This window comes from Sciurus carolinensis, chromosome 2, assembly GCF_902686445.1.
Source record: "Sciurus carolinensis chromosome 2, mSciCar1.2, whole genome shotgun sequence".
Classification (NCBI taxonomy): Eukaryota; Metazoa; Chordata; class Mammalia; order Rodentia; family Sciuridae; genus Sciurus; species Sciurus carolinensis.
This window is the reverse complement of record NC_062214.1, coordinates 152,910,749-152,915,164: the sequence shown is the minus strand read 5'-3', so window position 1 is coordinate 152,915,164 and position 4,416 is coordinate 152,910,749. Positions and strand designations below refer to the sequence as shown.

The following is a 4,416-nucleotide window of genomic DNA, read 5'->3' as shown; positions in this document are numbered from 1 at the left end:
GTTGCCAAGTTTTGAGGTTAAATTTTGATGTCATTAAAGAGGATAAGAGACCTGTCTCTTGAATGAAATTATTACCCTTGTCATGGCTACTGTTATTTATAAATCTATGTACTTAAATGGAACAAACCTAGATTTTTCTGATGTGTTTTATAATGAGAAAAACAGTATTTTGTGCTTACTGAATTGTTTTTAAATAATCATAAATATGGCAAAATGTATTTTTCTTTTATTTAATTTCTATTATAGATTTTACTTTATTTTATAACTAAATATATCCATTGTTGCAGAGTTTATCCCTTATTTTTCTTCCCTAAGAAATACATTCTTTCAATCACTTTTATGATAAAACTTGTGCATAGCATATGTAAAAATTGTTACATTTGAACATATTTATCGATTCTTAACACATTTCTGAAAATTTAACCACCTGTCAAATTTAAATAATTGTGTAATATTCTGAAGATGGAAAATAAAATAAAAAAATTATAGGGAAAAAATGAGAAAGAAACCATTTGGAGATAATCAGGAAAATCTGGTTTTAACTAACTATAGTTTCTAAATTATAGAAGTGCCACTTTACTAAGATTAGTGTTTCTAATTGAAATATTTCTTCTAGTTTTGTTTGCTGTAAAATACACATAAAATGTTGTGTCCTGATTTCTCTTATCATAAGTATTTTTATGTAGTAATCATATCCACTGTGTAAATTGTAATAATTTCTCCATTGCTGGACAACTAGGTTGCTTCCAATTCTTAATAACAGTTACATTTAACATTTTTATGCACATAACATTTCATGGTGTGTTTGTTGGCTGGTTGGTTCTGGGTGTTGTTTTTCTTTTCTTTTTCTTTTTTTTCCTTTTCCTTTTCTTTCTTTTTTTTTTTTTTTTGGTGTAGAGGATGGAACCCAGGGTATTGTGCATGCTGAGCTCTGTCACTGAGCCACACCGTCCAGCTCCCACATTTAGGTTTCTGTTCCTAGGACTTAATCTCAGCTGTGAAATAACTGAATCAAAGAACGTGATCTTTTTTAAAATGACAGTACATTTTTCCACATCACTTTCTAAGAGAGTTGGTGCCAATTCATATATCATCAGCAATGTAAGGAAAATATCACTTTCAACACAACTATCCAGCATTGGGTATTACTGTCTTTAAAATGCTTTGATAATTTAGTGGGCCAAAAAAATCCTGTCTCACTATTTTGATTTCAATTTCTTTTACATTTGGGGAGACTGAACCTCTTTCCAAGTTTGAGTTTTATTTCCTCTTTTGAGACTTCTTTGGAAACCTGGTTCTTATTTTTTATGTCTTTTCAGGGCTCACAGTCAGAAATTAAATTCTACGTTACATCAAAGGTGGGTGTCTATTAGAAAATCTTCCCTCATAAAATCAGGCTTCAGATGGCTACTTCTTTAGGTTAAGAATGAACCAGAAGAAAACCTAAACCTATGTTCACCTCCTAACCCCCACTCCTGGGAGACTGTAAGAAAAAAAAAAAAAATGTTAAGCACTGAAGAGGGAAAGGAAGAGAAGGAAAATCCTGTCCCAGACTAGTTGTAAGCAGGCCTGGCAGTTCCTGTGAGTTCACTTCACCCTGAGATTCCCAGTGCCTGACGTTCTGAACAGTCCTGGTGCCTGGAGGGTTCAGATACCTGGAGGATGGCACCATCACTTTAGGCACTAGAGAGTCTCAGAAATAAGAATTCTCACAAGATCTAAGCTCATCAGGAAATAGAGGCCCCAAAGGCCAGAACTATAAGAACAGACAGTGGTAGCATTTGTCATCTAAATTCTCATTCTGAACTCCAGAAATCAAATAGATTTGGATCCACTAAGATTTTCACAGTATACAAAATTTTGCTACCTACTGCCCCAAACTTAAGAATCTAATAGATTCACAGTATAAAACTCCTGAAAACCAATAAGCAGAGGCAGACGACTGAACAGAAAAGTAGGGAAAAGATTTGAACAGCTCCTTCACAGGCAGAAATAGCCACAGGCCCATAAACCTATGAAGAGGGGCTTTTGCCTTGTGGGCGGCAACGACTTTGGCAGCCTCTCGTCATTTCCAGGGTCACTCCTGGAAGCAAGGCTGCTATAGTTAATTTATGTATTGGAGATGTGATTATCGCCTTCGATAGGGAAAACACCAGCAATATAACGCACTTGGAAGCTCAGAACAAAATCAAGGTCTGCACAGACAATGTGACTCTCATGGTAGCCAGATTGGAACATAAAGTCTGGTCTCCTCTAGAGACTGAGGAAGGGAAACGTCATCATACAAGATGAATCTAGCCTTGGAACCCCAAGAGATCTTGCACAAAGGAAGTGCCCACAACCAAAGTGCCATGTCCTTTACTGCCTCACCTGCTTCCAGCACTGCCCCCAGGGTCATCAAAAAAACAGTACAACAACCCAGCTGGCCTCTACTCTTCCAAAAACATCTCCAGCTTCAACAATGCTGTGGAGTCCAAGACAGCAACCAGAGGAGAGGAGAAGAATGGCAGACCCTTAGACCATCCTTGGCCTTCAGGGGGCTGTGTCATCAACAAAGAATCTGAAGTTTACAAGATGCTTCAGAAGAAACAGGAGTTAAAAGAGCCCCTGAAACAGCCCACATCATTCCTAGAGTCAGAGGAAAAAGGGGATCCCAACAAACCCTCAGAATTCAAAAGTGTTAAAGCTCCGGTCACCAAGGTGGCTGCATCAATTGGGAATGCTCAAAAGTTGCCCATGTGTGACAAATGTGGCACTGGCATTGTCGGAGTGTTTGTGAAGCTGCGGGGCCACCACTGCCACCACGTAACACGTGTGCACCGACTGTGGCACGGACCTGAAGCTGGAGGGCCATTTCTTTGTAGAGGATCAAATCTATTTGTGAAAAGCACCCCCGGATCACGTCACACCACCAGAGAGCTATGGCGTGGTCACCGTGTTCCCCAAGTGACACAGCAGATGTGTGTGCCGACAGCTGCCCTCCAGCTAGCCTCGCTGCACCTTGTCCTCTGAGTATTCAGAGTTCTCTGCTTACTTGACCTTGGATTTGCCCCTGCTCCTTCAGCACTAAGTCCTCCTTGGCTAACTGACTCGCCCTGGCTGTGTGATGCCTGCTCTTACATGGGTGGAAGATTGTTTTGTCATTGTCCCCTAGCCAGCATCCCTGTGCATCTTCCTCTCCTGGGCTCTTTTCTGCTGTAGATGAACATCTCAAGTTTGAACCAAACCAAACTTAACGTGTCTGACATTGATTTTGTTTTTATTCAATAAATGTATAAACTTAAAAAAAATAATGTTGGCCAGGCATAGGGAAGGATGAAATCTTTTAAATTGTGGCAGCATCGATGAGACTGGAGGACATTGTGTTAAATGAAATAATCCAGGCACAGAAAGACAAAGGCCTCATGTTCTTACAGAGATGCAGAAACTAAAAACATTGACCTTGTAGTCATCAGAATCTGGGAAAGGAAGGGTTAGGAAGAGTTTAGTTATTAGGTACAAAAACACAGTTAGGTAGATTAAATTCTGTGTTCTATAGCAAATTAGAATGGCTACAGTTAATAATTGTTCATTTCAAAATAGCTAAAAGAAGGGATTTTTAATATTTCTTACACAAAGAATTGATAGGCGTTTGAGGTAATGGATACGTTAATGAGGGAGAGACTGATGTGGTCATTGGAAACTGTACATCGGTATCAAAAGAGCACATTGTACTCCATGAATATTTATGATTATCATCTGTCAACTTAAAAAAATGATGTTGATGGGGTCTAGCTCAAAGCTAGACTCAGAGGGATTCATTTCCAGCAACACTCATGTGGTGGTTGAATATTTGATTCCTTCTAGGCTGGGGGCTGAGGGCCTCAGTTCCTCACTGGCTGTTGGCCAGAGGCCTCCCTCAGGTTTTTCCCATGTGAGCTTCTCCTTAGCTCACATCATGGCCACTGGCTCCCATCAGAATAAGCCAGCAAGCAAGGCTGGTGACATCATCGAAGGTGTAACATCCTAGTTGTTTCTCCCTGTACACCACTCATTAGAAGCAAGTTTCTAGGTCCAGCTCACACTAGAGGGGAAGGGATGACCCAAGAACATGAATACCAGAAACTACAGTTTGAATATGTCCCCCAAAGTTCAGATGTTGGCAACTTAATCCCCAAATTCACATGTTGATGGTATTTGGACATGAGGCCTTTGGGAGGTAATTAGGGTTGAATGAAGTCATGAAGGTAGGACTCCTTTGATAGGAATAATGGTTTTATTCATTTATTTTATTCTGCTGAGTTTCAAAAGGATTAGTGGTGTCATAAGAAGAGGAAGAGAGATTTGAGTTTGCACGCTTGTTCTCTTGCCAAGTGATACCCTCTGCCATGACATGATGCAGGCACCTTAATTTTGGACATCCCATCCTCCAGAACT

General features: G+C 39.8%; 1 pseudogene; it reads left to right on the top strand.

The window, feature by feature from the left end:
- Positions 1 to 1,502: 1,502 nt before the first annotated feature.
- Positions 1,503 to 3,741, top strand: LOC124977812 (PDZ and LIM domain protein 1-like; annotated as a pseudogene).
- Positions 3,742 to 4,416: the final 675 nt, after the last annotated feature.